A 12457-nucleotide genomic window follows, 5' to 3' on the forward strand; every position below is an offset into this window, starting at 1 on the left:
TTCAAAAAAAGGGGGGGGGGAAAAAAAATTTTTCTTGGGGGGGAGGGAAAAAAGGAAAAAAAGGGGGCTATGGGTCAGTAATTAGAAGGGTCAGTAGAATTGCCACCTTTGTGCAGAGGAATGGTGAAAAAGGATTTCCAGAGGGTGGGGACAGTGGATTCTTGTATAGATCTGTTAATTAATATGGACACTGGGTAGGCTATGGTGTCTGCAGCTAGTTTGAGGAAGGTAGGTAGTAAATTATCAGTGGAGGAGGAACAGGGTTTGAGTTTATAAAGAAGATATATTATATAGGAGGTGGAGACAGGATGTAGTGAGAATGGAGGATTGTCAGGTATGCTGGGTGGGGTAGACAGGGGAGTAGTCTTACAGTTTGATGGGATGAGTGACCAAATAGTATTGATAAAGTGATTGTTAAGAAGTGTAAAAGAAAACACAAAGATCAATGCACGTTAGGTTCAAGCAAGGAGACATAGCATGTAGGTACAAGGTTTGTCTGATTTTCCATAGTTCAGCCTACAGTTTTTATAGTTTTCTGCAAGTTCACAGAAAGATGCTGTTATTGAATTTGCTGCTGACATGGTCAGATAATTGCTGTCTTGCAAAAACATATTTTGAGAAAAACAACCTGGCCTTGGGCTTGTTTCAGCTTTCCTTAGTTTCTCACAATTCTTTCTCTAGTTCTGATATGATACATTCAAGGTACAGTCCTGGCCTCAATACACATTCTGCTGACCATGGTGGATTTACAGACATCCATTGTTCTTTTTTCAGAGCTTCTAGCAGCTGCATATTTTCACACAGAATAAGCAGAATTAATGTATTAACTCCTTTTAACCCTTAATGCACTAAACCTGCATATTGCAGTTATATATTTTAATACACTAAGCCTACATATTGCATTGCAGTTATACATTTTCCTAACATTTCCTTTAATACTTTATTCTACTTTCAAAACAAGCATAAACAGTTTTTCTTCCCTTAACCATTTCCCACTCAGGATTTGCAGTTAGAGAGTCATTCAGTTCAAGCTTGTGAAAGTATTTCTTCAGCTTTTAATCAGTACCAGTAACTCAACATTCTGATATAAAGTCTTTGAAATTGAAGCGTCTATGAAATTTTCAACTCGTCCTTTTATACAGGGGATGCAGTAGCATCCACACACCATCAGTAAGGCTGCCCCTATACAGATGGCAATTAGAATGTTAATCAAGATGCTGCCCCAACCCCCGAACCATTTTTGGAAAAAGTCTGTCAGTGGATTCGGTCCTGGTTTGGTCATAGCCGAAACTTGCTGAATTATTTTGAGATGGCTGTCTATTTCATGTTTGTTGTCAGGAATAAATGAACAGCACTCCTCCTGGATTAAAGCGCACAAACCTCCTTTCGCCGCTAGGGTGAAGTCGAGAGCCATGCGATTTTGAAGCACCACTGTCCTCATGGCTGTGAGTTCATCAGTCACCAATTCTAGTGCAGAAAAAGTCGCATTACTCATTGTTTCAAGAAGTTTGGATAGTTTTCTCAGCTCACAGATCGATTTCACTGCTCCGTATGCTGGTATTATGCCTGCCCAAGATGTGACGTCATCACCCAGATCCATGTGCAACAGTCCTTTGTCATTCACATGGGCTAAATCATGGTGATATATCCAGGATGCATCAATGTGTCCCACCGGATTAGCGGGTTTCTTGATTTCTCGAACATTTCGAATTTTCCCCTGGGGTAGTGTCGATACATTTCATATTGCTGGAATCAGATATGCCAGTAAACAGCTTCCAGACCAATTGCCTGGTAGCCATTTATATGCTCTTATCACCACACACAAAGTAGCAGTCAGGAAATGCGACTGAGATGTTGCTGAATTTATAGTTGCCGGGCTTTTGCTGGGTCATAGCCCAGAACATTTTACTATATGCAATTTGAATTTCATCAACCGTTTTCTTTCTTTCAGTGGAGTTATTGCTATTACCAACTTGCAATTGTTGGCCCTCATTTGTCGTGGTGCAGGAATTTTCAGTACAGTAATGTATCACTGTCATGTTACAGGTGCTATTTCCAACCTCTGTTTTCCCGTAGTTTTGAAAGCACACTGTTCCTCTTTTTGCCTTGGGTAAGAATAGGGTCACTCTTTTAATTGATGTCACATTCACTGCATCTTTCAGCAGTGCTTGCTAGGTTTGGTTCATATTTAAGGGAATCTGTATTAAGGGTATTCCTCCATGTGCAGTAGGAATAGCTGCACAGACCCAGCAATTGGAGATATTGAGAGTGTCTGCATAAGCGTGCTTAATAGCCTGATGGTGCCACTTTGCACGTTTACTTCGTTCTACTTGTGTGGCAGAGAAGAGAAATGGCCACAATAAAAAGATTATTGCTAACAGTACAGTTAACAGGATGGTCATGCAATATTTCTGTGGGAATGATTGCTCTGCATTCCTGTTTTCTCCAGTTCCTCCAAACAGATGTATTTGGATCTTTCTTGCTTCTGTCATCTTCGCCTAGGACACGTGATTTTACTCTTTGCCCTATAGGACCTTAGCACCGGTGATTGCTTCACTCGGTTTGAGACGGATCAGTTCCTATAGATCTGACCCCCCTTTGTAGCCAGACTTTTGTGCTTAGGGTCCCGATGGAGAGGTATGGTCTTTGTCCAGCTCAAAGTTCTTCACCAACTTGCAATGCGTCAGATGTATCCAAGAAGCTCGCTCTGCTATTTTGACTGCAGTAGGTGTTGAAAGATGCACCTGGTAGGGACCTTCCCACTTTGGCAATGCCCAGTTCTTTCACTTCACGATTTTAATCCACACTCAGTCTCCTGGCGTCACTGCCACTTCCGATGTTTCAGTTTGTTTTTGACCTGAAACAGAATTAAACTGCAACAGATGTTTAGAACTCAACAACTTTTTCATATATTCAGCTAACGTAAAACCAGCTTCCTGGTCTGATGACATGAGAGGTTTCCACTGGGGTGTATAATAAGCCCTTCCATACAGCCTCTCGAAAGGAGTCAGTCCTTTTGCTGTAGGGACGGTTCTCATGTTCAACAGTGCCAGAGGTAAACAGTACAGCCAGGTTTTCCCTGTCTCAGCTATCAATTTCCTCAGTTTACTTTTTAGTATACCATTATGTCTTTCAACCAGCCCTGCAGACTGCAGATGATATGCACAATGATTTTTTAAAGAAATACCAAAAAACGTACTCAGCTGTTGTATGGTTCGATTTACAAAGTGCGTACCATTCTCACTATAGATTCTCTCCGGAATGCCGAACCTAGGAATAATTTCCTTAACAAGTACTTTTGCCACTGTAGCTGCATCTGGGTTTTTGGTTGGAAAGGCTTCCACCCATCTGGAAAAATATCTATAATGACAAGGCAATACTTCTTATTCTCACATTTGTTCAATTCTATGAAATCCATACAGATAGTGTGAAACAGATATGGTGGTGTGGGAAAACTCCCTTGCTTGGGCTTTATCGCCCCTGTGCATGGTGTTTGTTACAAATCTGACACATTAAACAACATTTTAGAATCGCTTGTAGAAATCGTGCATTGTGAACACTCTGGTTTACCAACTGTATTTATCCCCTGTTGAGACATGGCACTGCCCATGGTTTCAACAATGCTGCATAGCGGAACAAATTAGAGGTAGTATTGGTTTCCTTCCTTAGAGATGTACAACCCCTTTTCGAGGATTGCTCGCTTATCCATGCTGTTTTTCAGCTTGCGTAGTGAGTGTCTGCATTGTCTTTAACATATCCAGATTCAGAATTTCAGAGGGTTGTAATTCCTCGTTTAAAAGAAATACTTCTGTAGCTACTTGTTTTGCAGCTGTATCAGCTCTTGCATTACCTTTTGAAATCTTATCTTGTTGCTTGGTGTGAGATGCACATTTGCAAATGGCCACCTTCTGAGGTAACTGAATAGATTCTAAAAGATCTAAAATAAATCTACATAATTTATAGGTTTGCCAGTAGATGTTATCATTCCTCGGTTTTTCCACTGTTGTGCAAACACATGTACAGTGGAAAAAGCGTGATCTATCAGTAAAATGTTTACACATTTACCCCTTGCCAAGGTACATGCCCATGTCAGGGCAATCAATTCTGCTGCCTGTGCAGATAAATTGTGTGGTAAGGATTTGCTTCTACAACCTCAGTATCAGAGACTACTGCATATCCTACTAGGTTATGTCCTGCAGGACCCCTTTTGCACGAGCCATCCACGTAGTATGTCACCTCGGCATCCTCCAAGGAGACATCTGTGAGATCTTTTCTAGGTGATGTCTTTTGCTCGATTACCTGCAGGCAGCGATGCGGTGTGCCGTCTGCAGGGGTTGGGAGCAGAGTAGAAGGGTTCAAAGTCGTGCATTGTTCAATTGTCATATGAGGTTGGCTCAACAATATAGTCATGCAGGAGAGATACCTAGCAGGGGAAAGATATGCCACCTTTTCTTGTAGCAAAATAATCGCGACTGCATGGGGTACCCTCAGAGTGAGGGGGTGGAACAATACTACTGAGGCAGAAGCTTGCACTGCCATCGCTGCTGCAACTACTGCCTGCACACAGTGGGGTAAGGACCGTGCCACTGGGTCTAATTGTGATGAATAGTAAGCAATGGGGTGTTGTTTATCCCCATGTTGTGTTAGTACTGATGTCATATAACCCTGCTTGCAATCTACAGTCTGGAAAAAACGTTTATGATAATTTGGTAATCCCAGAACTAGAGAGGATGCTATTAATTGTTTCAGTTTGCAAAAGGCAGATTCTGCCTCTGATGTCCATTGTAACAACTCCTGGGCTGCCATAGGCTTCTTATATATAAGATCAGTTAGGGGTGCAGTTTCCAAGGCATAGTTTGGAATCCAGCTTCGACAGAAATTAGTCGTTCCCAAGAAGGACATCATTTCCTTCTTGGTGGTGGGCTTTGGTGCCTGCAGGATTGCCACTTTTCTGTCTTCATCTAGAGTTCTACCTTCCTTGGATATCACATATCCTAGGTATTTAACCTATTTTCTCCACAGCTGCAGCTTATCTTTGTTTACTTTATGTCCCTCAGCGGCTAAGAATCGTAGACGTGCTACGGTATCTTCCCTACAATCCTGCAGGGTGGGGGCCGCCAACAAAATGTCATCAACATAAAGTAAGACCTGGCTACCCTTTGGTGGATTAAACCTTGCCAAGTTACTTGACATTTCTTGTGAGAATATCGTAGGGCTCTCACAATATCCCTGTGGTAGTCGCGTATATGTGTATCTTTTTTCCTGAAATGTAAATGCAAACCAATACTGGCTATCTGGGTATATCAGTATTGAAAAGAATGCGTTACTAATATCCACCACAGAAAAATATTTTTGTTGAGGTTTTAAGTTATTTAACAGAGTGTGTGGATCTGGCACTATAGGCGCCCTTTGTACTACTGCGTCATTCATAGCTTGCAAATCCTGGACCATATGCCATTCTCCATTGGCTTTTTTAACTGGAAATAGAGGTGTATTACACGGAGAATCGAGATTCCACTAGCACCCTCCCTTAAGTAATGCTGCTATAATAGGTTTTATCCCTGCCTCTGCATCTTTCCTTAAGGGGTATTGTCTTTTCTGTGGTCTAAATGCTGATTTTGGTGTGATATTAACTGGCCCTGCCGTATGGATAAGTCCTACATCTGATTTCCCTGTTGACCAGAGAGTCTCTGGTATATCTCGCAAGGCGTTTTCTTCCTCCTTCAGTAGGAGCATCCATCAGCTGTCTTCGAGAGAATGCAGGTGCACAGCTGGGTTGGTCTGTGTCACCCAATTCAATTTCTGTACTTGTATTCCCTGTCCTGACAGTTCCAGTTCTGTTTGTTTCTCCCATCTTGTGGCTTTCTCCCCCCTAGGTCCACCCACTGTATATTTTTATTCTTGGTCAAGCTACCATGTGGTAATCGATTAGATTTATAAAGTGTTAAAAATTCCTGGGGCAGTGAACAGCTGACTACACTATTCCCTTCTGTGTCCCAGTACAGGTTACGCAGTACCAATCTATCTGTATGATTCTTAAATAATCTTTCTTCATATTCCTTATCGGGTCTTGGTGTATTACAAAAGTATAGGGTACAATGTAACAGGTGTTGTTTATCAATGTCGAGGGAGGGAAACTTACTGATGGCTACGTTCATCAGCTCTTTTGTCACAGTCCCTGGACCAGTTGTGACCAAGTCCTGACTATACCAATAAAATATTTCACCCCCCGATTGCACCGTAAAGGTGTCAGTTTGTCACTGTGCTTCCATTCCCTGCATGGTTGGGACTACTGCTATGCCAAATAACTGCATGAGATCCCTGCCCAAGAGATTCACTGGGCACTTTGCAGAAACTACAATCTTACTTTTCTGTGTCAATCCCAAAACAGGATCAGTTATTGTAATATTGCGGAGAGGGGCTCATATAGCTGCCCATTAGCTGCTTTGACTAATATGTAGTCGGATGATTCTGAGTTTTCTGGCAATTTGAGGGTGTATCAGGGTTCTGTGGATGCCCTGAGTCGCACAAAAATTTGACTTCCCTGCCTTCCACTGAAAGTATAACTTCTGGTTTAGTATCTGCTAAGTAGAGCTCCAAGCTCAATAAAGCCAAGTCTAGTACTTCATCTTCTACTTCACCGGCCATCAATTCCCTGTACTTCCTCTATTTCCCTTTTCACATTCTCATTTGTCCTTTCTGCACTAGCCCCTTCTAATGATTCCTGACTATCATATAGTTAGTCTTCACCTTCCTTGTCTTCCGTTGTTGCTTTCTTATTTTTCCTGCAATCCCTTGCCAAATGTCCCTTTTTACCACATTTGAAACATTCACCCCTTTTTTTACGTCCTTCAAAGTCTTCTGATCATTGATCAGTCTGCCTACCTCCCTGTGCATTTTTCCTGCCCTTCTTCCCAGGGTGTACTACATAAACTTCTGCTCCGTCCTCTACAGAAAATACTTGAGCCTTCTTTTTCTTTTTGCTATTGAAATGCCTTTCAGCATGCCTAGCATACTCGAGTAGTGATTGTAGCCTGTTAGTTCGATGATCGACCATATGTTTTGTAATAAAACTGGTTATAGGTGCACTACTACCTTTTAAAAATGCATTTTTCAACTGCTGTTCATATGGGGAATCTTGTTTTTGGTCTTCGGGGACCTGCATCCCAGAGTGGTTGTTAAAACATTCCAGCAGCCTAGTGAAATATCGGTCAACTGTCTCACCCTCCTGTTGGATGCATTGATTAATGCACGTCCAGTCTGCCCTAGGTTTCCATTTTTCAGAGATGCGGTCTGTAAGTCCTTTTACTCTAGCTTCTAAATCTGCACTGCTATGAGGAAGGGGTTTTTGTTCAGCATCATGAGGATTCCAATTGCCACAAATCATGTACCAATCTGGCCCTACAATTTGTCGAACTACCCTTTCTATTTCTTCCCCGTTCAAATGATAACTTAGCCTCATGCCTTGTAAATCGTCTGAAAATTTTCTAAAATTAATTTTCGGATGGGGAATCCCTTCTGTAGCTTTCCGGATATCTTCCGGTGTCCAGGGTCTATATACTAAGATGGTTGGATCCTGATTATCCTGCCCAGCCTGAGGGTTCGTTACTTCTATGAGTGGACATATTTCCTCTTCTTCTTCTCCCGCAGGTTGTGTGTCTTTAGATTTCTGCCACGACTCTCGATTACCTGCTTTTGTTCGGGACCTAGTTTCAGTGGGATCCCTTATTTTAGCTAGTTTCAGTTTTATATCGTCCCTATCCTCAGTGACCACAGGATATAGTGGGGGTGGATCTACCTGTCCACTCACTCCATATTCTGGTAAGGGAGGGGGAGACAGAGGTGCTGATGCTATTACTAGGTTGTTATCCTCCCTATCTAAAAACATTTTCTTTGAATCCTTGTTCTTTTGGTCCCTACGGTTTACTTCCTCCAGCCACCTGTGTGCCTGGGGAATTCCTAACTGTCGTTGCTTTTTTACCTGACCTTTAGAATCAGTTTTAAGTTGTTTAATAAGTTTGATGAGTGAGGATTTTTCTAATTTTCCATCAAATTCGTATTTAATGACCCATTTTGAAAAGTATCTTAACGTTGTCTGGGCGCTGTGACTGCATATATTTTGCATCGTCCGTTAACGGTGGGTCTCGGGATGTTTTTGTACAGTTATTACCCATTTTCCTTTACCTTTGATTGTTACGTAACTTCACCTTGATTCTCTAGTTTAACATGTACCACGGATTTTGTTATAGTCTCTTCAGAATGACTGCCTAAAGTCTACTTATTCTGTTTTTCCTGATCTATGACAAGACAGTACCTTTCTTATCCCTGACTGTAAGAAAAATACAATCTGACAAAAAACAATACACATCTAGTCCCTGATCCTGAAACAGAAAAAAAGTAGATTCACCTTACCTCAGCCCACATGATTGATCGCCGATTCGCTGAAAACCCGTCCTTCAGTCACAGATCAGAAAGTGTCTGGCCTCTTTTGATGACAATTCAGTCGGAGGACTTTACATATAAGAAGAACCGATTTGGTTTCTTCCCCGTATGGTTTCATCCACCTGGCCGTCTGATCCGAGGTGAAGAAAGGGTTTCCGGTCCAAAGGACCAATCTGTAAAAGAAAACACAAAGATCAGTGCACGTTAGGTTCCAGCAAGGCACACTTTATTACTTGCAGCAAGGAGACAAAGCATGTAGGTACAAGGTTTGTCTGATTTTCCATAGTTCAGCCTACAGTTTTTATACAGTTTTCTGCAAGTTCACAGAAAGATGCTATTATTAGATTTGCTGCTGACATGGTCAGATAATTGCTGTCTTGTAAAAACATATTTTGAGAAAAACAACCTGGCCTTGGGCTTGTTTCAGCTTTCCTTAGTTTCTCACAATTCTGTCTCTAGTTCTGATATGATGCATTCAAGGTACAGTCCTGGCCACAATACACATTCTGCTGACCATGGTGGATTTACAGACAGCCATTGTTCTTTTTTCAGAGCTTCTAGCAGCTGCATATTTTCACACAGAATAATCAGAATAAATGTATTAACTCCTTTTAACCCTTAATGCACTAAACCTGCATACTGCAGTTATATATTTCAGTACACTAAGCCTACATATTGCATTGCAGTTATACATTTTCCTAACAGAAGGGTAGCTGTGTCTAGAGGGTTTGTGTTGGGGAAGGGGCTGGGTGTTGATGGATGGCCTGGGGCCAGGATTCTGTTTATTGTAGTCCAGAATTTCCGAGGGTTTGATTTGTAAGTAAGTTGGCCAGAGTTGTAGTAGGACTTTTTATCTGCAGTGGCTTGTTTCTTAGTAAGGTTTCTGAGGTGCTTGTAGTGGTGAAGGTGGGATAATTCTTTGGTTTTGGTCCAGAGCATGAGGGACTTAGTTTGGTTGGAGAGCCATGGGGCGTGATTGGGTTTTATTCAAATTCTTCTAGAAGGAGCAAGGGAGTTAAGGGTATTCAGGAAGATGTTATTAAAGCTGCTGACTGTATCATCTTGTGGGATTTTTTTTAGGAAGGACCAGTCAATGGAAGATAGATTTGAGTTGAATTGTGTTAGATTAAAATTGGTGAGTGTACAGCAGTCTCGATATAGATGATGTTTGGGGGGTTGGGTGTTGAATCTGAGGACAGAGGTGGGGAGGTGATCACTAAGTTGGTCTGGTAGAGTAATAGGGTTGTGGTAATGGTGGGGGCAGTTGGTAAATATCCAGTCTATTATGGAACTGGAATATGTATTTCTATGGAGTCGGGTGGGGGATGATATGAGTTGATGGAAGCTGTGTAAGTTAATACTATTTTGGGGAGAGTCAGTTTTCAGTTTGGACCAATCTAAGTTGACATCTCCCAGGATAAGGGTTTCATAAGTTATGTTATGGGAAAACCAGGACAGTATGTTTTCATGAGTGTTTAGATTGTTTCCAGGAGGGATATAGATGGAAGCAATAGCTATTTTCTTATGAGGGTTGAGGTGGCAGTTGAGCATTGTAAGTTCTGCTGGGTGGAAGTTGGGGACTGTTATGGGAAGTGGTGATAGATGAGGTTGTTAGAATGGAGGATATCTATCTGAGCGATGTATGTTATAGCCTGGTGGTATATTAGTTAGGTATATTTTTTCTTTGAAGTAAGTATTCTTCATCTTTCTGCAGCAAACAGTTATATGTGTTGTACTGTATTTAGTTTAATGACTGTTTAACCTTTCCTACTGCGATTCCTTGCAATTATTTTTGCAGAAAACTCCTTTTAGTGGCAGTTATGTCTCTTGGTCACAGTCATAGCTACTTATTATGCTTCCCTTTGCCCTAATGCTAGTCATAGTTCCATCAGGGCAGAATTTGAAAACTGAGTAGCATTTTGTTTGGGGGTGGTGGTTCTTGCACCTGTGTAATGCTTGTGTTTTTTTTTTTTTGTTGTTTTTGCTTCAGTACCCTTCAACAGCTTAGTTCAAGAAATCGGGACAAGCTCAAAGTAATAGGAGATAGGGTCAAAATTTAGATATTTCTCATATAAACTTTGCCAGTTGCTCAGATAATGAGATCTGTGTTCTCGTGCATTTGTGAAAACGTATTAAGCCTAGAACTCAAATGTATGTCATTATTTTGTGATTTAAGTCCGTAGTCATTTCCCAACAAACTGTTAATGTTGTGAGGATACACCTAACTTATGAGGCAAAAATCAAGACATTCTGCGAAAATCTGTCTTGTGGAGACAGATTCCAAGAGGGTTGTACTTACAGGTAGTGACTGTTCAGCAGCTGTGCACCTCGTACTCTAATACACATAATGGTTGCCATTATTTTACTGGCTAAGCAGTACTTTTGCTGCTTAGCCAGTGTAAACTAAGTTAAGAAGAAATTTAAGGAAAAAAAACATAGCAGAGAGTGTGCGTTTGTGTCTGTGAGTGTCTGCGTGTGTGAATTTATGCCTGCATGAGAGTATGAGTGAGATTGCTTGAGAAGTTAGTGGGTTTGCTGAATAGGGAGTGTAAAGCTAGCAAGAACTTACCAAAGAAGGATACGTGTGTATGTGTGTGTTTGTGTTGTACTCTCTATGTTTCTGTCTGCTGGTGTGAGTATAAGCATGTTTGCGTGACCTAAAGTGTGTTTGTGAGTGTATATATGCATGCGTGAATGAAAGCTGTTGGTGTAGCTATGCTTGGGCTGACAGCGATCATTCTGTGGCAGAGAACCGGAGGTATTCAGTGTCTCAGAACCAAAACAAAAACACCAAACAGACCATTGCAGAGGTTGTAAATCATGATCCCGAACACAGCTATTTATTGGACCAGGCAGCTCTTTATTAAAATAAGCGCTTAATGGTTTCGTCATAAAGTCCTAGTATAGAAGGATGAAAATGCGGTGAAACCATTTTTTGTTTAGGTAAAGTTTAATCTAAAACAGCTACTAAATAGTGTTGTTTTGGGATCGTGTTAATAACCTAGGAGTGATTTACAGCAGCTCTGGCCTCGCCGGCGTCCAGGATCGTGATTTACAGCCTCTGTGGCGGCCAGTTTATAAGATACTACTACTACAAACTACTTGTTTGAGGAGAAATAATTACAGGCATGAAAGGGAATAGAACACCTAAACGTGAAACAGAATGAAAATCAGCCACATCGACATGATTATACTGGATGGAGGAGTCAGCAGCAGTTAACCACTGTTTGCACCTCTTAAAGCATGACACCTGGACAAAACCTATAGTAATGTGGCTAAAAATGAGGACACCTTTAATTGTTATAATCTCAGAATGTTGTTAGAGTAACGGGAGTTGAGTTTGCATGCATAATCAGTCAGGACTGACTAAATGATTTGGCTTCCAGTTGGCTCTTGCGCTTTTGGTTCTGTATGAATCTCCTTCAAGAGGGAGTCAAAAAGATCAACTCCAATAGGGGGGTCGACCTGGCATCCAATAATGTAGAGGCAGAAAAGCATGGAAAAACTGAACTATATTGTTTTGTTATTTTCTTTACTACCTTGGAGCTTATTTCCTTGGGTCTCCACTGAAAATGGCCTTCTGGCTCAGTTGGACTAACCCGGTCAACAGATGTCAAATAAAATAAATTCTTGAACTGCTCATGGTATTTAGTGTAACATTGCAGTGGCAATGCTGCACTCGATCTTTTCTGTAAACGTTTGACAAATAGAAGCATAGAGTTTTCTGACTATCAAGCACCATTTCATTATATAGCTTTTCTCGTAAACTTTAATTTCTTGTCTCCGGTGTCTTTAGTCCTACCCTACCTATATTGCCTTGTGTCTGTTAAGTGCTTCATGATGTCATCTGTCACTCGTTTCTCTTCTGTGTTTAGCTCGCATTGCTGGTCCCTGAGTGCCAGATCTTCCACTTTCTGCTATGTATCTGTTATTTTGCATTCTTTTTTCGTATTTTTTTTTATATGTTTGAAGTTATAGTTCTGCGTTGGATAAAAACATGAGCTAGTTACCTGAA

This window comes from Protopterus annectens, chromosome 10.part0 (assembly GCF_019279795.1).
Source record: "Protopterus annectens isolate FY-2018-M chromosome 10.part0, PAN1.0, whole genome shotgun sequence".
NCBI lineage: Eukaryota > Metazoa > Chordata > Ceratodontiformes > Protopteridae > Protopterus > Protopterus annectens.